The sequence below is a fragment of the Gossypium arboreum genome, chromosome 6 (genome assembly GCF_025698485.1).
Source record: "Gossypium arboreum isolate Shixiya-1 chromosome 6, ASM2569848v2, whole genome shotgun sequence".
NCBI lineage: Eukaryota > Viridiplantae > Streptophyta > Magnoliopsida > Malvales > Malvaceae > Gossypium > Gossypium arboreum.
Genome location: NC_069075.1, coordinates 22,455,686 through 22,473,767, shown reverse-complemented (window position 1 = coordinate 22,473,767; position 18,082 = coordinate 22,455,686). Strand labels below are relative to the sequence as shown.

Here is an 18,082-nt window from a genome sequence, read left to right as displayed (position 1 = left end):
TTTTTATATTTATATTTTTAGAAATCGCTTTCAACAAATTCTTTAATACATGCTTACTATATTTGTAATAATGGCCATAATTTATTAAATTAACCCTAATAATACAATAAAAATTATGTTATTATGTTAGAAATTTAAATTTGATAATTAAATAATTTAAAACATAAAATGCTAAAATTTAAGTATATAAACATAAATTTATTAAAATATTTAAAAAGTTTATTAAACTAATACATACAAATAAAGCAAAAAAAATTACAATAATGTCATGCTAAACAAATGTGTTGATGGTGACTGGAAGTATATCGACTACAGTCGGAAGATGCACAAAGGAATCTTATATGAAAACAATCAAGAAATGAGAACTGAAATGATTCATCAACTTTCTAACCAACTAACCATATTTACAACAACTAAACTAATTCTACACTCCCCTCAACACTACAGGAAATTAGGATTTTAGGAGTGTTTTTAGTGGCGTTTGGACCCATAAACACTACAAAAGTTATATAGTATTAACGCTAACAAAAAAATACTGCAATAAATAAAATAATAACAGTATTTATAAGAAACAGGCCGCAAAAAAGTGAGCAATAGTAACATTTTTTATCCAAACGCTACGAATACATATTATTTTTTGTCAAACGGTAATATTTTATTAGCGCTGAAATGCCTTGCTCTTTTTCCCAAAATCAACTCCCCCTCCCCAAAATCCATAATTTATTTCCCCGAACCTATTCAGAGGAAGCGTAAACAAGCAGCTTCAGGTATTATTTCTTTTTCTTCGGTTTTTTTTGAAAAAATAATTGGCTGTTACATTGAATCCTCATGAGAAACTATTTTCGTATGTGTGCTTGATTGGAATGTAGAAGCGGTAGAAGGATTTAATGTCTTTAAGAGTTCAAAAAGGCACTGGTTATAAGCAAAGATAACAAAACAGACGATGGAGAAGATAATCTTTCTAGAGAAAAGAAGAAAATAAACCTAAAATTGGAGGTTTGCTTCTGAAAATTCATGCATAATTTGCTTATTTTGTGCACTATATTTGTTGCAATTTTCTTATTTTGTTGATGAGATTAGGCAGATTCGATTTTGCGGAAACAATATAATATGAGAATAATGTTGCGTCTCCACTGAAGAGTTTCGCGGACTTAAGCTCAGTGCATGTGTTCCACTGAAGTGTATGTCTTTACCCCTTTCCTTAAATTTATCCTTTATTTCTTAAATTTGGTTTCTTTGCAGATATGGATGTGAGTCTTATTTATTGCACAATTTTGCTAAACTTGGATTTAAAGAGCCAACACCAATTCAACAACAGGCTATTCCGGTTCTTCTATCCGTATGTTCTTTTATTTAACTCCTGCTGCTTTCTTTTCTATAATCTTTATTGTTCTTTTATGGGAAATTAGGTTATTAAGTGAAAGGATCAGTATTTGGTTGTTTTTGCTTTTTATAGATTTGCTATAGTTTCTCATAAATCTGTGTTTTAAGATTTATTTTATTTGCTTTAGAAAGTTAATTATTTTCACTTGATGTAATCGAGATGCAGATAATGGGAATGAGTAATAGCTAATCATAAAAAAGGAAAAAATGCAGTATTATAAACTAAAGAAGAGGGACAGAGGGCTATTGATAGGCTGCGTAAGTTAGTTTGATAAACATACTTGTTTATTTGTTGAATTGATAATAGTTCTACAATGAGATGTTATGGAGGTAGATGATTGGAAGATTTTAGATAAAAAGTTACAAAATCTGTTTAATTAGTAATTTACATTATTGACTGCCAATCATCAGTGTTTAAAGCCATCATTGAGTTTGCCTATATATACACATACACATACATAAACAAGACTCTAGTTACCTATGTATATGATGTAGGACACTTGGCATGTAGATTTTACATTTTGTCTGATTTTTGCTCTTAAAGGTGTTGCTTAAAATTGAATAACATGAGCATAAGAAACTTTTAAGCTTTGTATTTTCCTTGACTAGATTATGCTGATTGCTTAAAGGTATATTACTTTTTCATTTATGAAGCATTTGTAATGGTTTCTTAGAAAGTTTACTTCTTCTTGTGAATGCTGGTTGAGGAGTGTTTGTTATGGTGTTATGGAACTTTCACAGGACTAGTAGTCTAACTACTACTCTGGCTTGGTTCTAAAGTATTTATGTTGCTTATTTAACAGGTATTTGGCTCTTCTAGCAAAACATCTCGTGTTGGCAAAAGCAGCGACCTCTGCACTTTAGACTTGTGTTGGAGATTTGATTTGCCAAGTAAGTTTCTAAGTTCCATTTAGAATGACAATGCACTATGAGTAATTTCCTCCTTTTTCCTGGTTTTCCATCTGGTTTTCTAGTTTCACTTGATTTTATTTTCTTTGTTGAGTAAACACAACAAAACGATTACTTTTCCTTCTTCTTCTTTTTTTCAATTCAAAGTGTCGTTTTTTGTTAAAAACGTGTTATTGACAAGCAGTGTTAAGAGTATAGTTTTATCCATGTTAGAGCCGTGGTTGAATAAAATAGGCAAAATTGGTGATTAGTAAAAAAGAACTTGTGCTATCATCTTGCTGGTTGAAAGCAATGGAAACAGTACTTTAAAGTGTCTTCCCTAAGGAATACGATGGTTGTGTTCGTGTGCTTTTGGTTACGATGTAATGAAATAATAGTGTTAACCATTTGATAAGAATTAAAGCTGAAAATTAATCCGAAAGTGGAGGATATAAATAGCATGAGAATGTTTTCTGTCAAGAGCAAAATAGCAAAATTTTGGGTTTTCCTTGTTTTATTGTATCCTTTATTATTAAGGCAATTGTAGTTTGCTATGTTTGAGATATAAATCTCTCAGTTAAATTATATAGATTATTGTATCTTTTTAATGCAATATTAGGCATGACTTGATATTGAAAATTTTGGTTTCAGCTTGCAATTGATCATGTGCCATCCCTAGACGTGAAAAGGACATTTCTGTTTACACTATTGGGTTTGGTATTAGTTGGTCCTACATTGCACTTCTGGTAATTTTCATGATCTATTCTTTGTTTGTTTAAAATGAATCTCTAGTTGAAAACTGAACATGCAGATGAAAACTGAACATTCGATTTGCTCTCAATGCCTATTTTTCAAATCAAATAAGCTAAAAGAAGACTAGTTGAAGTCATCCACTATTTAGCTTTCAATGCCTGGTTGAAATAATTAGACAAGTGAAAAATGTTGCAGGCATGGTCTTCTAAATAATTTAGAGAAGATTTGGTCTACTGCTTGAGCTGATTGAGTTAAAACCCCCTTAGAAGGAAGCATAGTTAAGAAGGCAAGGGAAACCAATTTGAGAATTATTTAATTCAAAACTGGTGGTCTTCATTTTTAAGTTAGAATATAGCCATTATACCAAAGCAATTAGTTTTATATTAGAGGCTTATATGGTATTAGAGTTTAGGTTCTATTATGTTAATCTACTTATACATGTTATCTAATATGTTAATTTTGTTTCAAATTCGAAAATGACTGGTCCTCATAATGTTCCTTGGTGTTGAAGTTTACATTTCAGAAGGTTTTTTTTGTTTTCATTTCAGTCTATAAGTATTTCTTACATTTTAATGATTAATTTAACTCAATAATTAGGGTTTAGCATTAGTTGCACTAAAACTTGATTGTAATTGAATAAATTTGGTTAGTTTAGTTCTATTAATTATCAAGTAAAATCGTTTATTTAATTATGTGTTTTTAAAAGGTTAATTTAGTTCAATTTATTAAGTTTTGATATTAAGCGAAACCGTTTATTTAGTTATACATTTTCGAAGCTTAATTTAGTTTGATTTATTAAAGCTTGATACAAAGTAAAACCGCTTGTTCAATTATGCATTTTAAAAAAATAATTTAGTTCAATTTATTGAATTTTGATATTAAGTAGAACCGTTTATTCAAGTTATATGTTTTGAGAAGATTAAATTAATTTGATTTTTGAGTTTTGATATTAAGTAAAATCGTTTATTTGGTAATATTATTTATATGGTTAATTTTAGTATTGACAAAATAAGCAAAATGAAAAGAAGTAAACAAAAGAAATAACAAATCTTTAATATCTTTAATAAAAAACAGAATAATCAATTTAAATAATCAATGTTGATATTTCACATGGGAATGAATTCAAATCTTATATTCAAATCTTAATTGTGTTATTAATTTATTATTTTAAATTCTAAATTTAAATTCATTAATTTTTATATTTAGTTTTAAAGTTAAAATTTTCATATAAAATTTAATTTAAATAATATTTTCTATTTATCCTTAAAAGTATATAGTTTAAAGTTTAAATTTCAAAAATAAAACATAATATAATATTTATCATAGAAATAAATATTATTTAATTAAAATTAATTTGTTCATTTTTGTCTTTTTAAGTATAGTAAACATAAATTACGTAACTTATATAAATATATATCATATCATAACTTACATAAAAGTTTGGATCAAAATATATAAAAAGCACGAAATTTGGGCAACACTATTGTTTTTCCTACTCTTAATTATACTTATAAATAAACAACTTACCTAAATTAGTTCACACCTATTAGATGCTTAGATACTTGATATGTATTATCTATTTTAGTAGAATGACATGATTTAAATCAATTTAGCACACTTAAGTAACCGTAATTTATTGTCAACTTTAAACTTCAAGAACTACGAAATGGATAAGAGTTGAATGAATTTGTCAAGGGTAAGTAACGACTATCGAAATGGAGTACAAAATTTTCTAATTTTTGCATTTCAAAATGCAAGCCAAGAGAATATGATTCTTTGCCCGTGTAAGAAGTGTAGCAACATCAATTGGCATGTTCGTGAAGTTGTCTACAAAACATCTAATTGTTAATGACTTTATTCGGGGGTATAAAAAATAGATTTTTCATGGAAGTGTACACCTCATAGAACCTCTTCAACGAATAATCTGGCTTATCCTCATAATGCTTACCATCAGTCTGTTAGAGAAGATGACATGGAAGGTATGTTGCGGGATGCATTTAATATGCACAACCATGGTTTATAATCGTTTCCACCTAAAATTATTATATCCAATGATTGTGATATTGGTGGAAATACTTTTACCGAAACAGGAAGAACTGTACCTGATGAAGAGCCAAATGGAGAAGCAGCAAAGTACTAAAGTTACTTAATGAAATGAATGAAGAACCTTATGAGGGATTGAAATTTTCAAAATTGTCCTTCTGCATTCGTCTTTTTTACTTAAAATGTTTAGAAGGGTGGATCGGAAACTCTTTGACACTGTTTTAGAGTTTTTGAGAGATATGTTTACGTTTGCAAAAATCCCTCATTCATGCAAAGATATGAAGAAACTGATAAAAGATTTAAGCCTTGGGTATTGGGGTGATCAGAAAAACTAACAATTTTGTCATATTTGTGGTAAATCTCGTTGGATGAATAGGAATACAGGAGATGTGAATGAGGATGAAGGTGAGGCACAATCAAGAAAGAAGCTAATAAAGATTTTGCGATATTTTCCACTAATATCAAGGCTTCAAATGTTTTTCATGTCGTCAAAGACAACTAAGTCTATGAGGTGGTATCATGATTAACGAACCGATGATGGATTATTAAGGCATTCTGCGGATTCTTTAGCGTGGAAATCATTTGACATTAAATATCCAAGCTTTGCAAGTGATCCTCGAAATGTGAGGCTTGGGTTAGCATCTGATGGATTTAATCTTTTTAAAATCATGAGTACTTCGTATAGTACTTGGCCTCTAATGCTTGTTTCTTACAATTTGCCTCCATGAATTTACATAAAGTAATCTTCTTTTATCTTATCTATGATTATCCCTGGAGAGAAAGGTCCCGGGAATAATATTGACATTTATATGCAACGACTTATCGAAGAGTTGAAACAGTTATGGACGGGTGTTGAAACATATGATGTCTTGAGAAAGAAGAATTTTTATTTACGTGCAGCTTTGCTGTGGACTATTAATGATTTCCCGGCTTATGTCAATTTATCTGGTTGGAGTACCAAATGACGTTATAATTGTTCTTGTTGTGTGGAGCAAACATGTTCGAAGTGGTTATATAATGAGAAGTTCTCTTATATGGGGCATCGTCGGTAGTTAGATGGAAATCATAGATTTAGATTTTAGATAACTTTATTTGATGGTACTGAAGAGTTCAGAGTAGCTCCTGAGCAGACCTTTGGATCTGAAAAATATTGTTCATGTTAAAATATATCAATTTCTGTTATGGGAAGATGAATCAATCACCCAACACGCAAACAAAAAGAAGACCGCGGGAGGCGTATGTTGGCGATGTTGATGGGCAGATTGATGATGAATCTGATGAAGAGGATGATCCCAATGAGGCTGACTTGTGGAAAAAAAAGAAGTATTTTTTTTTAATTGTCTTATTGGGAGCATCACATTTTGCGACACAATCTTGATGTTATGAATATTGAAAATAATGTTTGCGAGAACATCATCGAGACAATTCTGAATGTCGATAGAAAATCGAAAGACAATTTTCAGAGTCGACTTGATCTAGTTGACATAGGAATTCAGCATGATCTTCATTCTCAATTACTTCTGAATGGAAAATATCGGTTGCCGCCTTCTATTTTTGCAATGTTGAAGAAAGAAAAAGAAGTGTTCTGCACAGTGTTGAAAGATATAATGGTCCTAGATGCGTATGCATAAAATATATTTCGATATGTGAGTCTTAAAGATCAAAGAGTATATGCCCTAAAATCACATGATTATCACATCTTGAAGTAAGATTTACTGCTAGTTGCTTTACGGTGTTGTATGTCAAAAAAGTTGACGTCTTGTATTGTAACAACTAGATAGTCACGGGTGTATTTAATTAGGCTTTGATTTTGCTTGAATTAAAAGTAATTAGGTAAAAGGACTAAATTGTATAAAGGGTGAAAGTTTAATTATAGATTAAAGAAAAATTAAAGGGACCAAAGTAGCAATTATGCCAATGGTCATAATTGAGGCGGCATAAGTGTATATATATTATAAATATTTAAAGTTAAAAATATATATTATAATATTATAATATTATAACTTAAATGTTAAGTATATATATTATATTATAATAATAAATCAAAAGGAAATATAAATAGAAAGAAAGAAATAGAGAGCCAAATGAAACAGAATAGAAAAAGGAAAGAAAAAGAAAAAGGGAAAAAGGAGAAAAATGAAGGGCCTTAGGGATTTCAAAGTTCCAAGTTCAATTGGTGAGTCAATTTAGTCTCTTTTTCTTATAATTTCTATGTTTTTAGAATCCTGGTATTAAATACTACCCAACCCATGTCAAAATTTTAGAAATTATTGAGTTTTTATGTGTTGTTTATCTTGGATAATTTTAGTATCAAGGATTAAATTGATAGATTTTAAGTTAGAAATGAACAATAATTGAATTGTTAAATAAATTGTAAATTTTGAGTAATAGGGATTAAATTGTGAAAAATTTGAAATTTAGGGATTTAAGTGACATTAGGGAGTTAAATCTAGTCTGAAGTGGAATTTGTATGAAAATATAAGATTGATTGTGAAGAAATAAAATTAGTCTCAGTATATGGACTAAATTAAAATTTAGGTAAACATTGAGTAAACATTGAAATATTAAATCTAATATTGAATTGTGTTGTGTTAATGAATTTTAATTGTTTTAATTCCGTAGCTAACGTCGTACCGGAACCCTCGACTAAAATGGGAAAAGATAAAGTCGACTAGGAATAGCTCAAAATTTCTGATTTGTATTTCTATAATCCGAATTGAGTTGTTAATTGTTATAATTCAATTTAATGTATATGGTAAGTGTTGAGGTGAGAATTATTGTGTTTTGCAATTGAAATGGATTGATTTAATATGTGATGAATTTATTGAATTTATATTGATTGAATTGATATATATATATTAAATATATTGATTATTTGAATTGAAATGAATATTGGTTGTATTTGAAAAATTAATTGGAACCTTATTAATTGTATCAGGCTAAGTCGGATATAGATGGCCTGCTATAGGATTGGAAGAGTTTAGTGATTTCTTCGACTTCGAGTTGATGAGACATTAGTTGTCAATCTATTACTTCAAATTAATTCGGTGAGACACTGGATGTCAATTTACTTCGGGTTAACCGATAAGACACTGGGTGTCAAATTATTACTTCGAATTATCCGATGAGGCACTAGGTGCCAAACTAGTGTGTTTTGGTTGGATCCGTGTATCCGTCCAAATCTGAGTCGTGTTAATAGGAGTAATTAAATTAAATGATACTACGATTGGTATTGGGAAACATTGAATGTGAAATGAAAATGAGACACATGGATTGTGCATCATATTGTGAAAAGCTATTGAGATAGCAAATGATGATAATTGAATATGTTATGAATAATTCATTTAGGAATTGATTAATTGAAGGGCTATTGTTATTGTATGATTACATGAGTATGTTATGTTAATTTTTTTTAAATATTCGGATTATAGAAATAACACTGAGTTTTTACTCAGCATACGTTTTTGTTTTTCGTGCGCAAGTTAGGTACTTAATTTTGATCGTCGATTCAACATCCAACAATGATCCCTAACTCAAATGTAGTCATGTTTTTCCTTTTGTGTCTACATGTATCTAGGGTGTCTAAATAATAATCATTTTGTGGATTGAATGTAAATGAGATTATAAGTTTAATGTTTGTTGGCATATATCTATAAGCATGTGCTTTTGTTTGAAGCCTTAATATGGTATGTTAAATTAATGCTTAAGTGTTCATGATTTAGGTAAAATTTGATTGAATTTGGTATGTTTGAAATTTGGATTTGAATGGTACTTTGATGATATGTTTTGATGATATAATTGTTGTACCATTAAGGGTACATTGGTTAGGCACCTAGGATGATTGTTTTGACATGTTTTGGATGTGTTCGATTGTGTTTAGAATTGATTAAACAAATGGTTTTTTTAGTTGCTTAGTATGCAAGCTTACAGGGAATGGAAAACTTGTTGTTAAAGGTACATTTTGAGTCCACACAGCCAGACACACGGACGTGTGAACCCTGCAGCTTTGAATTTTTTTTTATTTTTCAAAAAATTCCCTAAATTTCCAAATTAGTCCCGGCTTGTTTCTAACACGTTTTTCAAAAATAAAGATGATTTGATGCTTCTTTGTATTGATTATCAGAAATTGAATAAGTTGATAATTAAGAATTGACACTTTTTACCCCGTATTGATGACTTATTTGATCAACTATAATGAGCTTCTGTGTTTTCAAAGATTGATTTGAGATCGGGTTATTATCAGTTGAAAGTGAAAGAAAGTGATGTATCGAATATGACATTTCATACATGGTATGGTCATCATGAATTTTTTTTAGTGATGCATTTTGGATTGACGAATGCTCCAGCAGTATTTATGGATATTATGAATTGTATTTTCCAACTGTATTTAGATCAATTTGTGGTAGTTTTCATTGATGATATTTTGGTCTATTCAAAATCTAAATTTGAGCATAAGCAATACCTCAGAATTGTTTTGCAAGTATTACGAGAGAAACAGTTATACGGGAAGCTTAGTAAATGCAAATTCTAGTTATCAGAGGTTGTATTTTTTAGTCATGTTGTTTCGGCAGATGGAATTGATCTGAAAAAGATTGAAGCAATTGTTCAGTGGAAAGCACTGAGGAATGCCTCAAAGGTTTGTAGTTTTCTTGGATTAGCTTAGTTATTACCAAAGATTTGTAAATGGATTTTTGAAGATAGCTTTGCTGATAACAAAATTGTTACATAAGAATGTTCAGTTCGTTTGGGATGATCATTGGCAAGAAAGTTTTGAGAAATTGAAGCAGATGTTGATTGAAGCGCCGGTTTTGACTTTACCAGAATCGGGAAAAGATTTTGTTGTGTATAGTGATGCTTCCTTGAGTGGTCTTGGTTGTGTTTTGATGCAAGATGGGAAAGTGGTTGCTTATGCTTCTCGTCAGCTAAAAATGCATGATCACAATTATTCAATGCATGATCACAATTATTCAATGCATGATTTAAAGTTAGCTGTTGTGTTTTTTGCTTTAAAAATATAGAGACACTATTTGTACGGCGAAAAGTGTTATATTTATACTGATCATAAGAGTCTCAAATATCTTCAATCTCAAAAAGAGTTGAATTTGAGACAACGTTGTTGGATAGAACTTTGAAAGATTTTGATTGTGTTATTAATTATCACCCTAGTAAAGCTAATGTTGTAGCTGATACGTTGAGTAGTAAAGCAACGATTAAATTGCGAGCAATGTTTACTCAGCTCAATATCAATGATGATGGAAGCTTATTGGCTGAATTAAAAATTAAACCGGTGATGTTTGATCAAATCAAGTAAGTGCAGTTAGAAGATGACAAGTTGGCGAAGAAAAGAGAAATGGTTCAAAATGGTATATTAGAAAATTTCAGCATTGATGATTGTGGTTGCTTTAAGATTTCATAATCAAATTTGTGTTACAGGTGTTTCTGAATTGAAAGAGTTGATACTTCACGAAACTCATGATAGTCCTTTTGTTTTGCATTCTGGATGAATGAAAATGAATCGCGATCTGCGAGAATCTTATTGGTGGCCAAGAATGAAAAGAGATGTCGTTGAATATGTGGGTGAATGTTTAACTTGTCAACAAGTTAAAGCAGAACATTAGGTTCCTACTGGACTACTTCAGCCTATTTCTATTCCTGAATGGTAATGGGATTGTATCATGATGGGTTTTGTAATAGGGTTACCTTTATCGACAAGTAAGAAAAATGCTATTTGGGTGATTGTTGATCGACTTATAAAATAGACTCATTTTATTGTAACCAGGACTGATTGGTCACTTCAAAAGCTTGTTAAAGTTTATATTCAAGAAATTGTAAGATTTCATGGTGTTTCTATGTTGATAATTTCTGATGGGGATCCGTAGTTTACTTTGAGATTTTGGAAACAGTTGCATGAATCTTATGGTATGCGACTTAATTTTAGCACAGCTTTTCATCCACAGATTGATGGACAATCTAAACGTGTTATTCAGATTTTGGAAGATATGCTTCGTGCTTGTGTTATTGATTTTGAATCAGGTTGGAAACGTTACTTACCTTTGGCTGAATTTGTATACAATAATAGTTTCCAATCGAGTATTCAGATGCCTCCATCTGAAGCTTTATATGGTCGTAAATGTCAATCACCTATTTGTTGGATGGAATTGAATGAAAGAAAAATAATCGAGCTGAAATTAATTCAAGAAACAGAAGACATTGTTAAGAAAATTCGATACAAACTAAAGACGGCTTTTGATAGAAAGAAATCATATGTAGATTTGAAATGTCGAGATATTGAATACTCTGTTGGTCATAAGGTATTCCTTAAAATTTTGCCTTGGAAGAAAATTTTGAGATTTGGCCGAAAAGGGAAATTGAGTTCTCGTTTTATTAGACCTTATGAGATTACAGAAAGAGTGGGACCAGTTGCATATCGCTTAGCTATGCCTGCAGAATTACAGAAAATTCATGATGTTTTTCACATTTCAATGCTCAGAAGATATTGATCAGATCTATCTCATGTTATTTCGACGGAAGATATTGAGATTCGACCTGATTTATCATATAAAGAAGAACCGGTTGAGATTTTAGCATGAGAAGTGAAAGAATTACGTAATAAGCGAGTTTTGTTAGCAAAAATGTTGTGGCGTAGTCATAGTTTTGAGGAAGCAACATGGGAATTGGAAGAAACAATGAAATCTCAGTACCCCCACCTCTTTTCAAGTAAATTTCGGGGACAATTTATTAAGGGAGAGAATTGTAACAACCCGATAATCACAGGTGTCGGAAAGTGCATTTCTATGATTTTGTTTTCGTAAATTGAACTTGTAAATATTTATTAAAAATATTGAGGAAGTTAGTTGTGTAGTTAATTAGGCTTTAGTTAGGTGAATTTGCTTGAATTAAGAGTAATTAGGTAAAAGGACTAAATTGTATAAAGGGTGAAAGTTGAATTATAGATTAAAGAAAAATTAAAGGGACCAAAGGAGCAATTATGCCAATGGTGATAATTGAGTGGCATAAGTGTATATATTATAAATATTTAAAGTTAAAATATATATTATAATATTATAATATTAAAACTTAAATGTTAAGTATATTATATTATATTATATTATATTATATTATATTATATTAATAAAACAAAAGAACTATAAATAGAAAGAAAGAAATAGAGAGCCAAACGAAACAAAATAGAAAAAGAAAAGAAAAAGAAAAAGGGAGAAGGGAGAAAAACGAAGGGTCTTAGGGGTTCAAAGTTCCAAGTTCAATTGGTGAGTCAATTTTGTAACACCCCTTATTCATACCTGAGATCGGGACAAGGTACGAGGCATTACCGTATACAAACATGACATTTTCGAAAAATCACGGGCTATAAAATTTCATTTCAAATTAAAACCAATCAAACATATTCATAGTGTCCCTATTATGAGCCTACGAGGCCCAAAACATGCATTAAGAATGGTCTGGGACTAAACCGAGAGCTTAAATAAATCTTAAGAAAATTCCTAGGTTTAAGCCTCACACGCCCGTGTGGAGGCAATGCACACGCCCGTGTGCTTGGGAAACACTCGTATCCCTTACCCGTATGGAATTATTTGAATTTATTTTCCATTTCGAACCTACAGGGGTTTTCACACGGCCGAGCACACGCCCATGTCCCTGGCCAGTGTCCTTCACACGGCCGAGACATGCCTGTGTTGTCGCCCGTGTCCAAAAACCCGGACATTCTGTTTATGACGTCATCATTCATTTTGAGGCACACGGTCAAGGCACACGCCCGTGTGCTAGGCCGTGTCCTTCACATGGTTGAGACACACGGCCGTGTCTCTGCCCGTGTGTTTACTACCATGCAAACTAACTTAAAATTTTAAGTACAAGGAACACATGGCTAGGCAACACGCCCATAGGGGCTGATCGTGTGTAACACACGGCCTAGACACATGCTCGTGTGTCTCCCCGTGTGGACCTTTTTAGGTCTATTTTCCAAGCCTTTGGTCACCCTCTAACATCCATACACACTTATAGACTTTAATGGTATTTAACATGGCCTGATTATTCTCTTAAACAACCTTGGCATAACTCATTGTATGTTAGCCTCATCTCATCAGCTTAGTACATGCTAAATTATTCTTTTCGTATGAGGGATAACATAGCACATTTCACATTCTACACTTAGGTCATATTATAACCATATACCATTACATGCTATGTCCACTCTCAAATTATTTGGTCCCATTTCAAGCATCCATCCATGATAAACCTCATCATCATATCTCATGAAACATTTAAACATAAACATACATTATTAGTAGGTTTACAACCTACATCAATATGAGTCATATCTCATGGGCATATACAAAAGAATAAGTATACCATTTAAGCCCTTACATTGGCTAGCCAAATGACACATATAACAAAAAGACCAAAAACCCTATACATTCCATTAAACAAAATAAAAGTATCTTTATACCAAAGTAGAATAAGACGATAGAGTGTTGATTCTCCAACCGTCTTCCAATCTTCACGAGTTCGCGAGCTCTATAAGACAGGGAAAGAAAAGGGGGTAAACATTAACATGCTTAGTAAGTTCGGATAACAGAAAGGTAAACTTACTGGTTATTTAGCATACAACCATAAAAGATATTCATGCCAAACATACATAGCATAAATCCTCTACCACATACACTCAATCATTAAGTTAGTTTTCCTCAAGCAATATAGTATTAATCTTGGTGAGCTCATCAATTTAAACATTTCCATTCTCGTGTCTTACTATAGTCTCGTTGAATTTCTCGAAAATCTCGATGGGTATCCCCTTTACTGTCAAGTCATGCTAGTGATCATTTTTAAATATACACTCCCATAAACCTCACTCTTACGGCAGGATTACCAATCCAGGTTAAATCCCTTATAACATAAACTCAAGGAGTATTGTCGGGATTACCATTCCAGGCTAAATCCCTCATGACATAAATTCAAGGAGTATTGTCGGGATTACCATTTCAGGCTAAATCCCTTACAACGACAATTACTCTAATACGTTCGGATCTGAAATGTCAGTCCAGGCTAATTTCAGTCCTCAATCGTATTACCCATTCGGGCTAAATCCACAATGCACATATATTCATCGGGAGGTTCGATCACTTAAGGAACACCCATCCGGGCTAGATCCTTACTATATTGAGATCATCGGATTGCCCGTCTGAGATAAATCCCTTTCTGCAACACTTGCAAGATCTCATGTCATGTAAACAAGTATTTACCCATCGAATCTCCCTTTTTCATTCAATCGGGACAATTTTTATTTTTTTCATTGAATATGTTATGAATAATTGATTTAGGAATTGATTAATTGAAGGGCTATTGTTATTGTATGATTACATGAGTATGTTATGTTAATTTTTTTTAAATATTCAAATTATAGAAATAACACTGAGTTTTTACTCAGCATACATTTTTGTTTTTCGTGCGCAGGTTAGGTACTTAATTTTGATCGTCGATTCAACATCCAACAATGATCCCTAATTCAAATGTAGTCATGTTTTTCCTTTTGTGTTTACATGTATCTAGGGTGTCTAAATAATAATCATTTTGTGGATTGAATGTAAATAAGATTATAAGTTTAATGTTTGTTGGCATATATCTATAAGCATGTGCTTGTGTTTGAAACCTTAATATGGTATGTTAAATTAATGCTTAAGTGTTCATGATTTAGGTAAAATTTGACTAAATTTGGTATGTTTGAAATTTGGATTTGAATGGTACTTTGATGATATGTTTTGATGATATAATTGTTGTACCATTAAGGGTACATTGTTTAGGCAACTAGGTTGATTGTTTAGACATGTTTTGGATGTGTTCGGTTGTGTTTTGAATTGGTTAAACGAATGGTTTTTTGAAATGCTTAGTATGCAAGCTTGCAGGGAATGGTAAACTTGTTGTTAAAGATACATTTTGAGTATACACGGCCAGACACACGGGCATGTGACTGGACTATGTGAGACACACGGCCTGACCACATGGGCGTATGAACCCTGCAGTTTTGAAAATTTTTATTATTTTTCGAAAAATTCTCTGAGTTTCCAAATTAGTCCTGAGTTGTTTCTAACACGTAATTTGGGCCTCGAGGGCTCGAATAAGGGACAGTATGTATGAGTTTAATTGGTTTTGACCTGAATATTATATGATACAAAATGTTTGAAATTTATGTCTATTTGATCTGTAAACTCCGATAATGCTTTGTAACCTAGTTCCTGCGATGGATGCTGGTTGGGGTTGTTACATGTATAATTGAGCTATCCAATATAATGAAAACTATTTGTAGCAAAGTTTTGATTGTTGAAAAACCTAAGAAAGTACAAGTTCGAGTTGCCTTGACTTTATGCAATTTGGAGAAGATCTTTCCACCTTCGTTCTTCACTATTATGGTGCCCTTGTTAATCCATCTTCCTCATGAAGCAAAACTTAGTGGACTAGTTTTCTATCGGTGGATGTATCCTATGGATAGGTGCTAATTTATTTGTGAAGTTGTATCCTATTGAGTTGGATTACTATGGCACGGAAGGTTGTCTTATTTCGATGTGAGTGGGCTAATGTTAATACAGCTCGCAGAATTAAAAAAGATCAATTTGGTTTTACACTAGTGAACTTCTATCGATTAATTCACACTTGACAACAATTGATAGACAAGCCGTATGTATTTTCTTCTCAAGTCAAATAAGTTTTTTACTCGAAAGATTCAACTGATGAGGGTTGGTACGTTGTACTCCATAACACCCCTAGAGATTTTTTTGACATGAGCAATGGAAGTAGAGATGACATTGACAAAAGATCAGAAACTTTGTCTTTTCTAGAATAGAACTTAAATAAAACTATCCCTAATACTAGTACACAATTTTAATGGGTTGGCCAAGATGTGGATGAAGATATTTACGAATCGTGATGTAGTAAGATTTTACGATTTTTAATTATATGTAATATTATAATTTAAATCTTGATCTTGTTAAATATTTCAACTATTTTATATGTACTATTATTGTTATAATTAGATACTAATATTTCAACTAGTTTATGTGTATTGCAGATAAAATGCCAAGAAGATGATTGCGAAATCTAAGTATTGTTCAAAACTCTCCAAATTCGGAAGAAACAAATAGTGAACAACAGACTGCTATTGGATCTTCGAATGTTCCGAATACAGCTGATGAACCTGTAGGAATTCAAAGTAATGTTAACTTTAATTTACATGTGTGTTGACTTTTATTATTGATTTTTATTTCAAATTCTTATATTATAATATACCATTTTTTAAGTTGAAAGTGGTGGGACATGCAAAACTCGAAGACGTACACTATTAAAAGATTTATATGAGTTAAATTTTGTCGAGCGTGTCAAAGTAGCTAGAAACAGTCATAGTCAGCCTATTGAATTAGAAGCTCGACTTTTAGCAGGATACTTGGGCATTATAGCATGAAATGCCAATCTATTGCCTATCAACTACGAGTTAAGGCATCATATATCTGATAGTAACAAAAATCAAGATCTCAATACTATTAAGGTAATAACGTGAGCTTAATTTATAATACTTTGGTTTAAGTTTCATTTATATTAACTTTCTAAACTTGTGTTATTTGTAGGAGAGATTTGTTTTAGAGGTCTCGGATAATTATGTGAAGAAGACATTAGGAAAAAATTGGAGAGACCATAAAACTACTTTAAAGAAGGAATATTTTAAGAAAAATATAAGCCTCGAAGAGAAATTGCGAAATGTCCTGTCGGGAATACTGAGGTACCAATGGGAAGATGCAATTAGATTTTGGAATCCAAAGAAAGGAGAGGTGTTATGAACTTCCAAACTCTTATAATTATTTCGGTTTATACTATTTATTTTATACATAATAATAATTTCATCGTGAGCGAGTTGGAACTACAACTAGGCAAAAACAAAAATTCACGCACACAGCTGGGTCGAAAAGTTTTGCTTGTGTAGCTGATGATGAGGTATTTGAATTTATTAATTGTGTCAAATATTAATTACTTTCTACTAAATAATATTTTCCTACTATATTGTAGAAATTGTCGTCTGGTTAAAAAGTTGGATGCCTTCAGCTTTTTGACATTACACATAGAAAAAAAGATGGATCTCCTATGACTACTGAAGCTGCAGAAATTATGGTATATTTACTTAATAAAATTTGAATTATTTTAAATGTTTATCATGTTTAATTATAATGGTTTAAATCATCGTTTGTAATGCAAATAATGTTAAGTTATGTTGCATTTTTTTATAATATATTTCATTTCTAATTCTTTGATTGATTTATTAGAAGAAACTAAAGGATAAAAGGGCGGAGTATAAATCGATCGCTTCAAGTGATAGTTCTATTAATTTTGACAACATTGATAACTGAATTATTACTGAAGTTTTGAGTCTTAAAAGGTATGGTCGGGTTTGATCTCAAGCATCTTTTGTTAACCCAACCAATATTTTGGATCTAGCTCTCAGCAATACATGCCTTCGGGGAGTCAGGCTCAAGCTGAAGTTCAAAGGTTAAAAGACCAGATGGCTAAGATGCAAGCAAACATAGTTGAGCAAATTGTTCAACTTAAAGCAGAGGCAGCATCGAGAGAAAGAGAGGCTCAAAGAAAATATGAAGAACTCCAGCTACAACTTAAAGCGGAGGCGATAGCGAGAGAAGCTGAGGCAAGCAGAAAATATGACGAACTCCAACTACAGCTTCAGAATATGGTGAAGATGTTTCAGCAATCGCAGAATCTGCCATCTTAGACGTTTTCTTATTGTAAGAATATTTTAACATTATAACTTTTGAATATAATACATTTTGTATTCCATTTATTAATTTAGATCATATACATATTTCTTTCGTTGGATTTGAAGTATCATTTAGATTTACAGTTTTTGGTTGGATTTGATGTTACAGGAACTTATGTTGACAATTTGGGTTCTATATAAATGAAAATGGGTTGTTAAAAATCTGCTAAAGTTAGTGGCATTTTT

At 31.5% G+C, this 18,082-nt stretch overlaps 1 long non-coding RNA gene across 4 annotated transcripts; it reads left to right on the top strand.

Annotated features, from left to right (window-relative positions):
* Positions 1-587: 587 nt before the first annotated feature.
* On the top strand, positions 588-16,449 carry LOC108486509 (uncharacterized). 4 transcript variants are annotated; one of them, XR_001871494.2, is made up of 6 exons: positions 588-767; positions 870-996; positions 1,243-1,339; positions 2,187-2,274; positions 2,923-3,017; positions 16,148-16,449. It is a non-coding gene; the product is annotated as an uncharacterized LOC108486509 (long non-coding RNA). The 4 variants fall into 4 exon arrangements; XR_001871493.2 differs by lacking the exon at positions 16,148-16,449 and adding an exon at positions 14,539-14,855; XR_001871492.2 differs by lacking the exon at positions 16,148-16,449 and adding an exon at positions 8,006-8,504.
* Positions 16,450-18,082: the final 1,633 nt, after the last annotated feature.